Raw genomic sequence first — 19062 nt, forward strand, 5'->3', positions numbered from 1 at the left:
ACTGGAACGCTGCGATAAGGTCTCCCCAGAGCCTTCTCTTCTCCAGGCTGAACAACCCCAACTCTCTCAGCCTGTCCTCACAGCAGAGGTGTTCCATCCCTCTGATTGTTGTTGTGGCCTTCTCTGGACCTGCTCCAACAGGTCCATGTCTTTCCTGTGCTGAGGGCTCCAGAGCTGGATGCAGCACTGCAGGTGGGGTCTCCCCAGGGTGGAGTAGAGGGGCAGAATCCCCTCCCATGACCTGCTGGCCATGCTTCTTTTGATACTTTTCAATTGTTGTTTATGCTGAATAGCTTCGTTTACCCCAGTTTAAAATTTGCCCCCTTCAATTTTTGTTTTTGTTATTGTTGTTCAAATCTGTTTGGAGATATCTTTAATCATTTTGATATTTTTAAAAGCTTTTCACTGTTGTCTACATTAAGGTTTCCTGAGAAATGAAGATTGACTTGAATGAAGCAGCCATGTGACGGGCAAGATCTTATCTGGGATGAAGATTACACCAATGTGTATTTTAATATCATTATTCATCATTTACCAGAAGTGAAAATTCTCCTGTGGTAAAGATAAAGTCTTTCAGCTATTTAAAAAATGTGACTCAGACTGCAACTCCTTTATGTGACTTAGCCAAACGTACTCGTTCGTAGCTGAGAAGCCAATGTGTATGGGGAACATCTCTTGCCACGGAGATTGCTGATCCTATGGTTGACAGGTGGAACATGCATAGTACATTAGCTAGTAAAATAGCAGCAGACCAGTTAGCGACACAGCTTTATTTATATATCCCTAACGGAATACCCATGTAAGCAAACATAAAGGACTCTGTTAAACAATAGCTGGTACCTCAGCATGGCCAACAGAACCTGTCCCTCTAAGCAATGCAGACCTGCCCTGGCTACATGGTTTCAAGATTTGGCATGAGATTTTTAACCATTATAAGAAGAGAGAAGAGTCCTGCGGGAAAGGGGACGCTCTGTTCGTGCATTTCAGAAACCTTGGGCTCCGCATGGTCCTGAATACAATAAATAAGTTTAATGAGCGATGCACCGAAACGGGCAAGTCCCCCACATCAACCCTGTTGGGGAGGGAGGTGCCACAAGCAGGGACATCTCGGGGAGGATCTGTGAAGGAGCTGATGAATCCTAACACAGAGAGGAGATATAAATGAGCAGTGGAGCGTGGGAGCGTAGGGAATCAGCACAGCGCCCACGCAGTGAGCATTTCGAGGCACTTTGCCATGCAGCGTAGCTCTGCTTTTGGGTGCAGGTTGCGAGCATGCAAGGAGCCCAGAGGAGGTGCTGGGGAAGGGGAAGACGGAGCGTGAGCCAGGCTGCCAGCCGGGGCTGCCTTACCTGAGGACGGGGATTCAGCTGAACAAGGCGTTGTGTCTACATGCAGGATATGGATGATTTGGATGATTTCCCTAGTAAAAATTGTTTTTGCTGGCCTGTAGTTCAGTTTAAAAATGAGGCCTATGTCAAGAACGTAAGATGTTTTTAGGGAAAAGGAAAAAGCCATCTGGCCTCACATGCATGCTTTTTTTTTTAGTATATCTTAAGCCTACTTCCCTGCTTTTCCACTGTGTTTCTTAATCTTTTCCTCCTCTGTGAAAATAAGAGAGAGAAAGGAAAAAGGAGCGGAAAAAAATCTGCAGGGATGTCTCTTCAACTCATTTCTGTGCTTTGCTGCAGTCACCTTTCCTGCTTAGTCCATATGTTTATTACCCTTTACATAAAATAGTTATGCCTGACTTCTTAGTTTCCTCCTTATTTGAAATAATTTGTCATTTTTGTTTAATGCCTAATCAGTTTTGAAACCATACATCAATTTTACTTGTACTTATATATGAGTTATATATATAAAATATGTATACAAACTTACACATATCTAAACATAACAATATTTCCAGTTGGCCAGGCTTTTGTTGTAAAAGTGACAATAAATTTAACAGTTTTAACTTTTCATTGTCGGCTAGGTTAGCAAAACCAGTTACTGCTTTTGGGACTTATGTGGGAAAATCATTATCATTATTAACAGAATACACAGTACTGATATTTGATGCAAGCATGGTGCGCAAACAATCTACAGATGATGATTCAAGGAGAAAAATAGAAGTGAATCCGAGAGGTTCATGCAGTAAAGCTAGATTTTGAAATGGTAAATGTTAGGTTTCAAGGCAAGGTTTTGATTTTGAAGTTTCAATAGCAAAATAATGAATGGAACCGAGTTTAGTATGTTACTCAGAAAATGCCTAAACTAGTACTATGTAGAAAATTATACTTACAATTTGGGTAAGAAAAAAAAAAGAATGAAAGCAGCAAATATGTATTTTGCTCACAGACTTTTTTTAGGTTTTGTTCCCTGCTTGTTATTTCTTCTCTTGGAAGAAAAAAAATAAAAAAGCAAAGCAATCTCATTCTTTCTGAAGCTGGAAATTAAAATTTTCTAAACATTTTGATTTAAGTCATGATTTCTATTATGAAATAAGTTACTGTATCATTGTTGGCCAAAGCAGCTTCCCCTCTAGCATACTTCTTGTTAATGCTGAACCTAGCAGAATACCAACTTTGAGAGGTGAGAGCACTTCCCTGCACCCCTGCCAGCAGGCCTACAGTAGGGTTTTCGCTCCGTAGACCGCTCCAGTTTGACAGTAGTCATGGATTTGTGAAACCAAAGACAGTCATTGGCAAACCAGGCACAGGCACAGGCACAAATGGCTCTAAGAGAGACTTTCTGGATGTCAGCCATTTTGCTGATGGACAAGAATTATTTTCAGTGTTTACAAGTTCCCCCCAGTCAACTCATATGTGTATATAGGAGGAGTTTGCCAATGACCTGCATCAAAATTCTTTGGACAGCTTTGTATTCAGCTTGTACCATCTGATGAGGTGAATGCATTGGAATGTGATTTATGAAGAAAATGAGTCTGTAATCTTTCCTCTTGGTTAGAGCCACCTGGCAACTATGATGTAGTGATCTGCCCAGAACGGAGTCAGAAATGCTTACCTACAATAAACAAGCGGATCACGAGTACCCTTCATCATTTTGAAACAGAAACACTGTATTTGTGTGGTAGATTCTTTACGTCTCTTGATATTTTTTCTGCCCCTTCCCATCAATACATCACACATTTTTTGTTTAGCTGTTGTGTTTGCTTGTTTACCTGGGTGTATATGAGTGGGTGTGTTGTGTATATACAGAGATCTGAATTCTCCTCTGGAAATGTCTTTCCACTGACTGCGCAGGGAGCCTAGCAGAATTATACTTTTAGCTTAAGAGAGCCTAAAGTCAGGGAAGCTGAATCTAACGCATCGAGACCATTTGTGAAGGCTAAATCCACAAAGACTGTACCTACATTAGTGAACTAAAATGAACCAGGATATGGGTCCCTGCCCTGGCACTCGGTTGTCCGTACAGTTTACCTTTTAGCGTCGTCCCTGACATAGTTTTGGCCATGGCCAGCCAGCAGCTCCAGCCAGTGCCTGGGCACAGCTCAGGGGTTAGCACAAGCCAGGGACTGCTTTCAACGGGCAATCTGAACACAGTCTCCCTGTTTTGGATGAAGGTGGTGGTGGGGAACAGAGAAGACAATTTAACTGTATGGGTGTGAGCGATGACATGCCAGCTGGCCTCTGGGCTGGAGAACAGTCCCTGGCCCGTTGTATTTGCCAAGGCAGATGTAGCCAAAAGGACTTAAGTGTTGCAGCCCTTAATTATATGTGCTCTATCACCAAGTGGAAAACAGCACGGCCCTCTCTTCAAAGCAAAAGGAGTGTTAGCAAAGAGAATGGTTAAAGAACTCCTAGGGCTATACAGCAGGACATGCTAAGGAGCAGAGTTAAGACTTGGGCCAGATCTCCAAAAGTAATTAGATGTGTGTTTTCACTTGGGGTTTTCAGCTATGATTCCTCTTGCTGAGATAGGCTCCTTAGGATAGATCTTTTCCTACAAAGGGTCATGCTGAATACTTTCAAGCAACAACTTAACTCAAAATAGCAGAATAGCAGAACAGAACCAGGAAGAAGGTTGAGAATCCAGATTAGTCTCTCAGTCCTTAATTAATACTCAGTTATACAGAACGAAGAAGTTTGGACTGAGCTAAAGTCAGGACAAGTTTGATGTTTGACGTTTGATGAACTAAAGTCAGGACAAGTTCTAACTTGGCAGTTAGAAAAGTCACAAAACACCAGAAAGTCAAATTTCAGTCCCTCCTGAAATGTACTGATGCAAAGTGTCAAGAGAACTGTCATGCTGGAAAAATCTTGGTTTTCCTCAAGCTTTTTTTTCCTGACAAAAAAATCCTACCTAAATCAGATCATGCAAAGTGTCTTAGCCTAAATGTAAGCTGATCAGTGCAGTGGGATGTTCTAAGATCCTGCTCTGTGGCTCATCCAGACTGAAGATGTGGTAGAAAGTCAGCAGGACTCCTTCACCTGCTTCATCCCATGATGAGTTTTCCTCCATGGATAATGGGGAAAGGAGGAGATAACTTAGATGCTTGCCTAGAGTTTGGTCCAGCATAGAAGTAGATATCAGGCACATTTGGATTTGAAGAAGGAGAGTGAAGTATGGTAAGAGAGCGCCTTTTATGTTGGGCATAAATATTGTTTCATAAGTCATAGTATTGCATTTCTGTGCTTGTCCTTTGAGATGGGTACCTTTTAAAGCAGAGGACATTTTTAGGCCTATTATTTTGCCCATACAAGATATCTGCAAGACGATAGCATTTATTTATAATGTAAGTTCTTTATCCAGCACAGAGCTAGCTCATGCCTGTACCTTTCTCTTTAGCACTCTGAGTATTTCCAGCTGGTGACACCAAATAGCCTCCATTTCCTCATGTGGAACACTCACCAGTTGTTTTACCCCCTCCTCCTTTCCTTTTTATTTTTGCTGCTGGAAGGATGTGGGTGATGATTTATAGAGCATGTCCAATTGGCTCTGTTTGTCTGTGCTGGCCAGCTTCATGCACACTGAGGTCAGTGCTGTATTTGTAGGTAACCATCCAAGGAAAACACCTCACAGCAGGCAAAAATGCTAAGTAAGTAAAACAAACTCAGGAATGTGATCATCTGTTTAGCAAAGTTTTCAGCAGTCTTTTCCATTACACTGAGCTTTCAGTCCAGTACTACAAACTCAGAAGTGAACACAGCACTGAAATACCTCAGACGTCTTCAAGTATGTAGGAGACTTGATTTGTTGAAGACTGTTTGGTTGAGGGAACAGGGAAAGCTACTTTTAAAAGATGATATTAGCAATATATTAATTTAGTCCAAAATGTCCAAAGAAAAAAAAAAAGATTGTTCATTAAAAGCTATGGGGTTTATTCAAGTTTTAAAAGGCAAAACTGTAATCACAGAACAAAATCATCTCCTGTTGCCCCATTGTTAACTGCACAGTGGGCCCCATTACCCACTTCTGATGCGATCCTCAAAGAGAAATTCTGTGGACATCAAGGGGAATTTTTATCTTACCCATGGAGCCATAAGCTGACCCTTGTCTCACGTTTTCTGCAGTCGTAAGGTTAAAAGTGTCTTTCAGCGTGATTCGGTGCATAGCGAGCGCAAGAATCCCCACTGCTGCACCAGGGCAAAACGTAATCGCAACCCCTCGGCCGGCGAGCGTGGAGGGGGAGAGGAACTGAAGTCACGGTCGCAACTTTCTCGGCGGGGCAGGCTGGCCACAGGCAAAGGAGCAGGCTGTGCTTTCCTAATGAGCGGTTTCCTTGAATGGGTATAAAAAAGAGCACATGGGAGGATAATTATGTGGAAGCATGTGATGCACAGGGGTTTCACGGCAGCCGCTCCGCTGCCGAATCCCCGCGGCATGGAGTTGCTGGGCCGTGCGGTAGAAAGACCCACAAAAATGACAGGTAAACGGCAACAGATACATATCCCTCTGAATATCAGGTGGCATATGCTGTGCTCTTTACAAATTGCCTCCCCCAGCCCAGCCAGGCTCCCAGCCCCTCTCTGAGGGCCGGAGTCACACTGTGCCCATCTGGCAGAGCCGGAGGCTGCGCCTGGCAGCTCGCTGCGGCAGCGGCTGCGCTCCCGTTTGCCTTTGCGGTAATTGGTTTGTATCTGATTTCAGCTCGTATGGAAGGGTAGAGGGATAGCAAATTACTTGCAAGTGGTTCATAGACTCTGTGAATGCTTTTTTTCCCCCCCCCCCCAGCTCTGCTACCCAGCTGAAGATTTATCCCTGCAAAAGCAGAGCGCTTGCTTTTTTTTTGGTAGAAAACTACAGCTGCGTATATTCCTCACTGTCATCTCCACCCCCAACTCCAATTTTTTACTCACTTCCAACCCTAGCTTTCCTCAGCACACTTGCTTGTGAGACAGGAAAGGCAAACACATTTTCCCAGTTTTATAAAAGCTCCACTGGTTTTTTGTGCAATGAAAAAGTTTTGACAGATGAATCCATACCGGAGAGACCACGTACCATCACCTCTAATTCAGTTCCAATAGTCTAATTCTTAAAATCCTTACGCAAGGCAAACTCCTTCCTAATTTGGAGACAAAACCACTTCAGATAATTCAGAGGAACTTGATCTGATTTGTTAATACCATGCTTGTTTTTTATGGACATTCAGGGAAAACAAATCTACCAGTTCCAGCTCTGCAGCTATGTCAACATTATTTAGGTCCCAGTTATCACGGAGGTAAACTAATCTGGCACAAGCCAAAGGAATGAGCTTTGCTTTAAAGGAGTCTGCGGACCTACATGATAATAGGAGGAGAAGCAGGAAATTGGTAGCTACCGTCAAAGTCCCCACGCTTTTCTGCATTAGCTCGCGGTTACACAACAAAGAGTCTTATTGCCCCTAAATGCGTCTGTGTCCCAGAATCAGGGGGTTACATCCTACTTTCAGGCTTTTCATGCCATCAGTTCCAAGGTAGGTGGCAGGCATCTGCTAATGAAACACATGGATTTATAGAAGTCTTTCCATAATCCAACCAATTCTTTTTAAACTTCATTATTTTTGGCCATAGAACTGTAGGTGCATTGTGCTCCATGAGCCAAGTCTGTTACCACTAGATAAGAAAGACATGGATCAAATTTGCATTTTTACATGTGCAAATGAGATGTCCCCAGCTTCCCCTCCCCCTTTCTTTCTAATGCTTGTCCTTGCTTTTTCAAATCTTTTTTTTTTTTTTTTCTGAAATACTTGCCAGGTGGTTAAAAAGCTTGCTTTTCTCTCTAAACACCATGAAATGTAACAAAATGCACTGCTTTATTTTTGATGATCTATTGGTTTCTATGTGTTTATAAAAATAGTTATGAGGCCAGAAAAAGCATGTACATGCTGGTGATTTTCTCCAGGTTTATTGCATATATTATACTTTTTCTACTTCAGTGGGCTTCTATCTCTGTGCCGAGCAGTGTGAGTGCCTATATGACAAAACCCCTCCTTCTTTTGCACGCATGCACATACATATGAAACTGAAAACCTGCTTTTCATTAGCAAAGCCGGCACAATGGAGGCAAGAGTGGAAGCAAGGAGAGAATTTGAGATTTATGGCGTCAGACATCTCATGTGAATGAATGTTCATGCCTTAATGTAACTAGTCGCAGATAGAAGATAAGCCTAGCACTGAAAAGAAAAGCTGCCGTTCCATATTGTGAATATACACACTTACATTGAATTCTTTTTTTGGGTAGCTTCTTATTTCAGTCTAATTTACTACTTACGACATGAATCTCAAAGCACATTGAGTCATTCACACTGGACGCAGATGTGCAGACACTAAGCACACGTGTGGAAAGGTAAAACTTCTGTTATAGATGAGGGGAGCTTTGTCAGCATAATGGCTGCAGGGTTAAGGTCTCCGGGCTAATGCACAACGCATACAGAAAGCCTTGCACACGTCTTACTCTGCGTACAAAAATTTGTCTTCATACCAATAAAACACATTTTTAACCACATTTTTCTTCTCCGTTTTATTTTAATTTTAGATATCAACTAACAACAACACAGTATATTTAACAGGAAGAGAATTTTTAGTATTAAAAAAAAAAGAATACCAGTAAGACACTATTTTTTTCACATTCAGCTACGGAGTAATTTAGAAAATCTCTGATTTCCTGCTGAGAAATTGAACCAAGATACGGTTCAGTTATCTGAGTACAGCGTCAGGAGTCACTAATTCTTGAGGGCTTTTTTTTCTTGTGCTGACTTTCCCTGGAACTGCGACCAGGTTGTTTCTCGTCTTTGTTCATAAATGTTTTTTTGTAATACAGTGGATTGTATCCACATGTTCTGAACATCCGTGCATTGTAGGTATTAAGGAATCAGATCCAGTCTGCATGCAAATGGGTCCAAGCTGATGAAATTCAATGCTAATTATTCAGGATTCAGTAGCATATCCATCATATTTAAGTTTGTCTCAGTATTGGCAAAGCAGCTTTGAAGTTATGTATTGTAAAATATGATTCTTAGATGAAGTTTATGGGTTAGCCATGTCCATTCTTAGTGAACCAAATTAATCACTTGGGTAAATACTAAAAATACTAAAATACTAAAAACTCTTGGTTGTATTAGTGTTATGCCAGCAGTTAATTTAGTTTAATCATTTTCAGTGAATCAAAGTTATTGTGTGCACTTCAAACCTGAATAAAGATTTAGAAAACAGGGAGAATTGTCATATTTTTCCCAGAAAAAGTCCATGTCAATGAGCTGAACCATTGCAGGTTTAATAGCTACGTTAAGAATTGTCTGCTGGACTCTTTCAAAGCTTTGCCACTACCGTATTTTCCTGCTGAGGCTCCTGTACTCCATGGCTTTCAGTTTGTAGCAGCCAGACTTCTCACAGTGGAGCATGAAGCAAGAACTGGTCTGTGTGGTGAACAAAACAAGTATGGTTTTGGCATATTAATAGAACTGTGTAACATTTTTAGAAAACAGAAAATTCAGCCAAAACTTGATTGTCTCCTAGGAATGTGAGTCAAGCTCTCAGCATGGCTCCAGCTGGCCAAAGCTCGGCTGGCTGACTCGCGGGAGAAGTGGAAGTGTCAGCTCATGGAGGAGGTGGGAGCTTGGGTCATCTCCTTCCCTGGCTGTGGCTTGGAGCATCTTCTAAGCCACCACATGCGACAGCAATAATTTCTTCCCCTGGAACTTTTCAGCTTCTTATAAAACACTGAAAGTGTCTCCAAGACCGATGAAAAATACCATAAGAAGGTACTAACTGTAGGAAATGAAAGTCTGTCACCAAGTCTGTCACCTCCACTTGGGCTGCCTGGGTGCCAGTCCACGCATTCGTGAGCTTACATTAAGTGTAATGGCATCAGGGAAAGAGGATGAGGACGTCCTGCTACCGCACAGCTAGCCCAGGGAATAGAGCACTGTCTCAGAGGTGGGAGATGGTATTTAGATTTCCCTAGGAGTCAATGGAAAAGCTTTTGCATCCTGAAGCTAACACAGGGAAGCACTCTCCATTTTCTGTTCTCTGTTTTCTGTTTAGTTTTATGATTTTAGACTCTTTCTTCTGCTTCTCTGAAGCAAACCTGATCCTCTCTGTTTTAGGTAATCATCTGGAACATTTTTCTTGAATGCAATTTTAGGGGGAAGGGGGAGTTAGGAAAACAACAATTGGTTTGATCTGATTTTTTTTTTTTTCATTCAAGAGCCATAGTGAAAAATCAATTATTTACACAGCACAGAAGGTTAGTGACCCTGACACAGATCCAGGGCTGGAGCAGAACCAGTGCAGAATATGGTGCAATCCTGCATTAGTTTATGTTATTTAGCAAGCACACTCTGAATCTGTGACATAGAAATTGGTCTTCATAGGCAAAGTTCACTACCCAGGTTCTCTCTTTTTTTCACAGTGTATCCTTGACTGAAAAACATAGGAAAAGTGTCATACATTATTACTGCTATTATAATACTTATGTATCAGGCTCATGTTAATATATCTTTTTTTGCCTTATCTGCTCAGCTTCTCTTTATGAGTAGGAATGAACTAGAACTACAAGCCTGGCAATCAGACTGGCAATAAGAACAGATTACTGTGAACATGGGAAAAAAGATAATGTTCTCTTTCTGATCCTTTTTATACTTTTTGTTATAGCTCATGTATATAACTATAAAAGAAAGATATTCAGAAGAATTGGAGCAAAGAGAGACAGGAAAAGGAATGCCAGGAAGGAACTCACCAGGTTGTAATTTCATGTGGTGTTGCAATACGTGCATTTTGTCAGAGAAAGGAGTATGATAAGTAAAAACTAACCACATACTAGATATGGCTGCATGGAAGAAACTTCTATAAGGAGAAAAAAAAATCTGATTTATTTATAAAAAGCTAAGATATCTGAAAGATAAGGTCACCTTGAAACATTTCCATTTCTTCTTTTTAATGAAAATATGTCATTTTACAGTTCACAGTAATATTCCATATTGATCTAGTTGTATCAGTCAAGTTCAGAAGCTGGTGATGGAGTTGAATAATCCCTCATTTCTTTTGCTTAAAAGACCTCCTTTTTATTTATAAATAATATTGAGAATAACCCCTTGCACGCAGACATGTCAAGAATCAAACAGCAGAATGCATTTTCTGTAATCAAATTTCTAAACCTCTTCTAACTGGCAGTTTGCCCTCGAATCCCAACATAGCTGCTTTTTAGCATCACACCACAAGCATCTCCTAGATGCTCTCCGATCTTCTTTGACTTCCTCTGGTCATTCTGCTACACAGATACATAGCTAGACTCAACTCAGTCCCACCATTTTTCCATTCAGTGTTAGAACACTTGGATAGCATAGCCTATTCTTGCCTGCATTTAGTCCTTGGGAAGTAGTTTTCTATTATTTCAGCTGTCACTAAACAAAGGACCAGCTAGTTCTTCCATAATGCAGCCTCAGCAGGTGTGGTTATAGCCCAGGCCCAACCATAACATGAATAATCTCCTACCATATGACCAAGGAAAGATGCCCTTTCTTTGTATCGTAAGGTTGGAGACACCTAACTGGCACCTAAACCTATGCATCTATTAAAGTAAACGTAGTTAATGAGGCTTGTTGCATGACTTTGAAAATTTCGAATTTGCCAAAGTTTAAGCAAAATCAAACAAATACGTGGCTTTTTTTAAAATTATTTTTGCAGAGGCCTTCCAGGACCTCCACTTCTTTCTACGGATAATCACAGAATCACAGAATCACAGAATCACTAGGTTGGAAAGGACCTTCAAGATCATCAAGTTCAACCATTAATCCAGCGCCACCATGTCCCCTAAATGATGTCCTGAAGTGCCACATCCACATGTTTTTTGAACACTTCCAGAGATGGTGACTCCACCACCTCCCTGGGCAGCTTGTTCCAATGCCTGACCACCCTCTCAGTGAAGAAATTTTTCCTAATATCCAATCTAAACCTCCCCTGGCGCAACTTGAGGCCATTTCCTCTTGTCCTATCACTAGTTACTTGGGAGAAGAGACCAACACCCACCTCACCACAACCCCCTTTCAGGTAGTTGTAGAGAGCGATAAGGTCTCCCCTCAGCCTCCTCTTCTTCAGACTAAACAACGCCAGTTCCCTCAGCCGCTCCTCATAAGACTTGTGCTCCAGACCCCTTGCCAGCTTCATTGCCCTTCTCTGGGCACGCTCCAGCACCTCAACGTCCTTCTTGTAGTGAGGGGCCCAAAACTGAACACAGGATTCAAGCTGCGGCCTCACCAGTGCCGAGTACAGGGGCACAATCACTTCCCTACTCCTGCTGGCCACACTATTCCTGATACAGGCAGATGTAAGACACTACAGTAGACACTTTGGAAGGATTGCTTCACTCAACAACTGAACCTGAGGTGTAAACCAGGGGCCTGTTTTAGGCATCCTGACTAAATATATTTAACCTTGAACCATAGGCTCACTGTGAATAGTATTGAAAATTATCTCTAAAGTTTAAAATACGATCTTACAACATGATTTGGTTATTCCAAACACAGATTCCCACTTTGAAAAATGAAGCCCTGGCATTTGCAATTTGATACTTTTAGTTCTATGGTAGCTGTAACTGCAAATTAAAAAAGGATATTCCGCTTTCAGATCTGTCTTAGACTTTATTAATATGGTGTTGCAGATAATGAGCTCTGCCAGATTAATACTAGCTCTCTATGTTTGGCTGCTGGAGTACAAGAAATATCTCTCATGATTTACATCAAAATACTCAAGTAATTACCATATTTAGATATGACAACTAAAACTAATGTAAGGCAGAATGTGTAGTGGGAGAGGCCAGCCCCTGTTTTCTAATGATTTAGGTTTCTATTTTCCCCCAATATGAAAATATTTCTGATGGATAGGGGAAAGAAGCATAATAAGGGTTTAAAGAGAGTGCAAAAAAGAGAATGGGGTAGGAGATAGGAAAGTCAAGATGGCCCTGATGGTTGAGAGATGACTGCTTTGCTCAGACAGCGTTGGGCGTGACCTAGTCCTTGTGTCCTCAGGGTGCTCAGCCAAATGGACTGGACAGTCGTCTTCTCCTCTCGTTAGCAGCAAAGTGCACAACATATCACAGTAAAGCACTCCTGATTACATTTCTCATATAGCGTACTATCTTACAGACAGTGAGGATGGGCCCTGAAGGTCCCCAGCACGCTCCTGGCAGGCACTCTCGTCTAGCTGAGGATGTGGCTGAACTCTTTGCAGAAACCGCTGCGGCTGCATGAAGCGACGGGCACTGTGGCAGCAGGAGCAAAGACATCACAGGCAGCGCACGTGTGCTCTTTCACCACCAATGTCAGTGCTGGCAGGAGGACAGCTCAGGTCACCTCTAAAGATGTGTGTGCTACCCATGAGAACATATATGTATGCCCAAGTCTGTCACAGTGTCATCCTTAAACCAGCAACCGGATGCTGAGGACAATCTGAGCGTCTCTTGTACGCACCAAAACAGAATAGGTCTAGGATGAATGGAGACGGCCTGTGAGAACTCATTTTGTTCTCAGAGGTGGCTGGTGATGATACCACTTGGTACCAGTAGAGCCAGCTATTGCTGTCCAGCCTTTTTCAGACCACTGATTTCACAACCTGGCAGAAGCGCTGCAGGAAAATCAAGGTGGATGCTGAAAGACACCGTGGTGGCAGGTTACAGGATAGGTAAGGGGTACAGGCAGGGCCATGCTGTGCCACTGCAAGGGCTTGCAGGCTGCTTGTTATTGCCACAGGACCTCTATTTAGTACACACTGTGGGTATGGCCAGGGTAGTCTTTGGGAGCAGCCACATGGGTCAGTGTGGAAGCATCCTTTATGCTGGTAGCAGTAAAGTTCCACTGACAGTTACTTCTCCTGAATATCCTCGAAATCTCATTTTTGACAGGCCTGACTGGATTGACACCCCTGCCAATGCTACGCCACCTCTGGATCCCGCAGCTAGGTGTGCTTTTTCCTAGCTCCCCTCAGGGGCTCCACCTGGTCGAGCTTCTTAATCACCAGTTGAAATACGTAACTCGCTCCGTAAGCATGGGCTAACTTGGCAGGTAGAGGTTCGACACTCCTTGGGCAGAGGGCAGAACTGAATGGAGGTCTCCTACGTTTTGAGAGTGTGCTCACTGCTGCATGAGATGGTGGAGCCCTCTCTGAAAGAAAAATGTGAGCCCCACACTTCATTTGAAATAATTGATCAACTGTACTAAAGATGGAATGAACCCTGAGAGGAAGTGTATTTTCTGCTTGAAAGCTGAGGGGATAAGACAAATTCTAGTGCTTAAGTTTTGGCTTTATGACTCTTGCTTTGAGGTGCCTGATTTTTCTCGGGCATTGCCTAGGAGCCAGGGTTTTCACCCAGGGCTGCAGATGCTGCCATTGGGGCTGCTATTTATCAGCTGAGTGCCACGACTCTTTAGATCCTCCTTTGATCTGAATCTTAGTCTGAGTCTTGTATTCATGAAACTTGAATTCACTGATTGATACAGCAATTTCCATTTAATCATTCACACCAAGGTATTTCGGGTCTTCTGATGCTTCATTCAGCTGAGAACAGAAAATAACTGTTACTGCGATGGGGTGATACAAGTAATAACTGTTGATAGATGTTGACTTTAATAGCAGTGATAGGCTAGATTGTAAATTAATGGTCTGTGTTGAGCAAGGAACTGAGCCCCTGAAACAGATTACGAGGGAGCCTGTGCTAAGTCACAGGCTGCCCTAAATGAGACACTTTTCAAAAATCATCTGTGCAGCCTGACTTGATGAGGCGTCAGCAGGGGCCTCGTGAAAATCTGGCTCCTGTGGTCATGCACAAAAATGATTGTATTATACTGTCCGTGGCCATAAAGGAGGACATCTTAAGTACATTTGCATATCTATATCACATATGTAAAATAATATTGCCAAATTTCATTACTTTGTTCTGAGCCTTGTGATGTTTGGAGGTGGGGCTTCCACTTAGGTTCTACATAAGAATCTCACACTGCATATGTATAAAAAAAAATTTGAGTTTATTAAAGCAGAAGAGAAAAGCTGGAAGAAACTTCCTCTAAGTGATAAAATGCTGCAAGCTGATAAAATCTGGAGGAGAAGAAAAACATTTTAAACCAGTTTCAGAAATTCTGGAGACCCCATTAATAGTTTCTGAATGTTTGAAATGACAACATTGATACATAATGTTATCAGTAAAAAAATGCTATGTGTGTACATTTTTTAATCTTTTGATTTTTTATTTGTACCTACAATAACTATATACAAAGTTTGAACTGTACATTCAATTTTACTTAAGAGCTAGGAATCCACAAACAGCTCTCCACAAAGAGCTGGTTTACGTCCTTTCTTATAGAATGAGGTTTGTACCAGTTGCCTCTGTGGAAATGGATTTGGTGTAAAACATTTTTCCACATTCTACTTTTATTTAACCCTATTGACTTTAGGTTCACTTACTGTTGCACAGTCCTTGCAGTTTAGCATATTCTCCTTTGCAACTAAGGAACAGATCTTTCTCAGATATAGTTTTCTCTATTCCATAGTTGCAATTTGAGAAAAACAATTTTAAAGGTATTGAAATTATCCTACAATTATTTGCAATGGGCTTGTTTGCAAACTGTCTGCTGTAGCTAGTACGACAGGATCCACTATCATGATAGAGCACAAAAAGACATGGTTTTGGGGGCGTGTTTTTTGACAAGGTGGACATGCTACCAGCCCACCACAATTGCTGCCTGGTTTCTCAAGGTCTTGGGAGCAGGCAGGCCTGCCTTACGTGTGGCTTCTCAGAGCTGAAACACACACCTGGCTGGTTGCATTTTGCATCTATAAAAGTCAGGGCTCCCAAACTAGCAGGAGCTGTGAGACCCCCTTGTACTGGAGGGCAGTCCCTCCATGGCAGAGTCATCTGGCCCCCATTTAGCTCTAACTACTGTACTGGGAGGGAAAGGAACTCCACTGGTTGATGCCCCCATAGCTGAAGATAAGGCTGCTCAACTGACTGGAGTCATCTCGGTGAGGCAGCAGGTACTGAACTCGAATAGCTCAGTCTGACACAAAACTGGAATTTGTGGCTACTCAGGGAGTTAACAGAGCCTTGTACCAACTACAGCCCCCAGACATTTTCTGAGGGGGGCAGCTATGCCTCCCTCCTCAGTTCCTCTGAGCTCTTCAGTAGCCTGCTTCTTGCTGAGACCAGCGTCACACCACATATTCAGAGCACTGCATGTGCACGTATGGAGACAGGTTTTCTGCTGCTTTACATCTTGTGTGCTTGCTTACACCAGCACAGGCTGGGTGAGGAGTGCTCCTCTTTATGTTTCAACAGCATTTAAAATTCTGCAGTAATATAAATGAGCACATGTGGTGGGTTGACCCTGGCTGGACACCAGGTGCCACCAAAGCTGCTCTGTCCCTCCCCTCAGCAAAAATATATTTTCCTCCTCAGAAAATATAATGAAAGGCTTGTAGGTTGAGATACACACAGGGAGAGATCAGTCACCGATTACCATCATGGGCAGATCAGACTCGACTTCGGGAAATTAATTTAATTTATTACCAATCAAATCAGAGTAGGGTAATAAGAAATAAAACCAAATCTTAGAACACCTTCCCCCCACCCCTCCCTTCTTCCCAGGCTCAGCTTCACTCCTGATTTCTCTCCCTCCTCCCCCCGAGCGGCGCAGGGGGACGGGGAATGGGGGCTGTGGTCAGTTCATCACACCTGGTCTCTGCCGCTCCTTCCTCCTCAGGGGGAGAAGTCCTCACCCTCTGCCCTGCTCCAGCCTGGGGTCCCTCCCACGGGAGACAGTCCTCCACCAACTTCTCCAGCGTGGGTCCTTCCCACGGGCTGCAGTTCTTCACCAACTGCTCCAGCCTGGGTCCCCCCACAGGTGCCGTCCTTCAGGGACAGACGGCTCCAGCCTGGGCCCCTCCATGGGGTCACAAGTGCTGCCAGCAACCCTGCTCCAGCCGGGGCTCCTCTCTCTCCCCACGGGGCCACAGGCCCTGCCAGGAGCCGGCCCCAGCGCGGGCTGCCCACGGGGTCACGGCCTCCTTCGGGCATCCCCCTGCTCCGGCCTGGGGCCCTCCCCGGCTGCGGGTGCAGATCTGCTCCCCCGGGGAGCTCCATGGCCGCAGGGGCACAGCCGGCCTCCCCGTGGGCTTCCCCAGGGGCTGCCGGGGACCCTCTGCTCCGGCGCCTGGAGCCCCTCCTGCCCCTCCTGCTGCTCTGGGCTGGGGGCTGCAGGGCTGTTCTCCCCCATGTTCTCACTCCTCTCTCCGGCTGCAGTTGCTGTTGCTGTTTTCCCCCTTCTTCACTCCGTTCCCCAGAGGTGCTGCCACCGTGGCTGATGGGCTCGGCCTTGGCCAGTGGCGGGTCCCTCTTGGAGCCGGCTGGCGTTGGCTCTGTCGGACATGGGGGAAGCTTCTGGCAGCTTCTCACAGAAGCCGCCCCTGCAGCCCCCCGCTACCAAAACCTTGCCGTGCAAACCCAATAGAGCACACAAGATTGAGGGCAATGCAAATCCAGCCTGTGCTCTTTCAATGCACGCCTGTTATGTTCGCAGATACTAGACTGGACAATGTCAATACTTTTTCTTTCTTTTTTGGTAAGTTGTTTCATTAACAGTAAAATAGCATAAGCAGTTCCTTGAGGAATTCAGGTTTACCCAAGCTCCTGTGAAAAATGGCAAAGTAGTTTTGAATTTTAGAGCTTCACAGATCAGTCATAAGGCTGATTTACACAAGCACTGAGAACAGATAGCTCCTATAAGCCAGAACTGGAGCCCCAGGTTCTTAGTCTGAAAAGTCAGTCCCTCAACTTCTCTATATTTGAATATATAAAAGATAAGGAGCCAAATTAGAGTATATAATGTTTAGGAGATAAAAATGTTTAGGAGATAAAAATGTTTAGGAGAATGTATTAATCAAGCAATAGGGAGAAGCAAAAATACTTCCTCACATTAGGCAGAAATAAAAGCTAGATATTACACTCCATTACACTCCCTATGAAGAAGTAAGGGGGACCCTGCTCTGCTTTTCCCCCTCAAAACTATTTCAAATTAAATGTAAAATAGAACTGAAAGAACTAAAATTAAAAAGCAACCGAAAGGTTTGAATCCCCTTGTTCACTCAGTTATTGCCTTCATAAATCAAAACTAGACAGCAAATGAATTGGCTGTACTTACATTGTTGTTTGTTTGCCATGCAGTTATGGGGCCACGGCAAAGCAAAACAAGATCATCATTGTTTCAACCAGACCTAGAGCCTTTAGGCTTATCCCTCGCTGCCTGTTCTAGCTTTCTGGTCAGACTAGCCAAAGCAAGAAGTAACGTGTTATTTGGCTGCTACTTTATTTTTGCTCACTCTCAGATCCCTGATTGACTTGACTGTGATGTAAAGGGATTCGGTTTTGTTGTGGCAGTTTTGGGAGAAAGTGGCACCCTCGCTGGAAACAGTAAATGCCATGGAAGTCACAAGCCAGAACTTGCAGGTATTTTTGGAGCATAATGTATTTTTAAACATTTTCAGCACAAATAATAAAAGCAAGACTAACAATAGGCAGTGTTATGCCTTCTAGGACCTTTTTATGACTTCTACATAATGGTTGCTTGACACTTAGAGCTGAAATGAAAGATGACAGGGGCAAGTTAAACATACAGGCATATAAGATGAATTGCCCTGTCAGAGTGTTTCTCTTCATCATCCCCAAATAGCTCTGCAATTAAAAAAAAAAAAGAGCCATTTTTTACTTACGTGAATAAAAAAAGGAGAGCCCTTCTGATGACACCATGAAAAACTCTACTTTTTGTTATGGCTCCAGCCTTCTGCCTATCCACTCTCATGGGCCCTCGAAGTTCATTGAGCTCTCGGTGCAAGATTAGGACCTCCAATGAGCTGCCCTTTTCAATTGCTAGCAGCAGTACTTTTTTCCTTTTCTGTATTTGGGTCTCAGAAACATATGGATGGTTTTACTTTGCCATCAGTAAGACCCCACCATGAATGATAGTCCATTATTGTCATAGCTGCCAACTTGCACAGAAAAATTCCCAAGTGTTGAATTGTGGCTACTAATATAAATAAGCAAATTGAACAACACAGGCTCCTCCCCATGTCTTGGCAACACTCCCAAAACCAAGCTTAATTTATAATCTCCTTTGCCTCAGTTGCTCTCCTTTCATGATTGCTGCAATTCGTTTTGTTGAGGTTGTGTACCCAAAGCAAATATAAAAATTATGGAAAAAAATGTATCAACACCAAAAATTGCTCTGAGGGTGCCTCAAGTCTATCTCACTCATTGTGTGATTTCAGTATTGAGGGAAAGTGTAATTTTCATAATTGGGAATCTTCAAGCTATGAAAAATGTACTGAAGAACTGAGAGAGGCACAGGACAATGCCGTTATTTACTTATTTTTAAAGTACAAAGTTAGAATGACATTTCAGGAGTAGGTTCTCCACCTTTAACATATGGTAAATAATGCCACTAAGTTGAATGGATTAATTGTGGATTTTCAGGTAGTTTAAGTGAAAACACATTTTTCCTTAAATATTAAAACATGCTCATTAAATTTGCTTTTTACTGTGTTTATACCACTCCCTTTAGCAGTGCCGCATTGTCTGGTGTGTCTTTTTTTTCTCTCAAAT

This window comes from Phaethon aethereus (genome assembly GCF_964289735.1).
Source record: "Phaethon aethereus genome assembly, chromosome: 3".
Lineage (NCBI taxonomy): Eukaryota > Metazoa > Chordata > Aves > Phaethontiformes > Phaethontidae > Phaethon > Phaethon aethereus.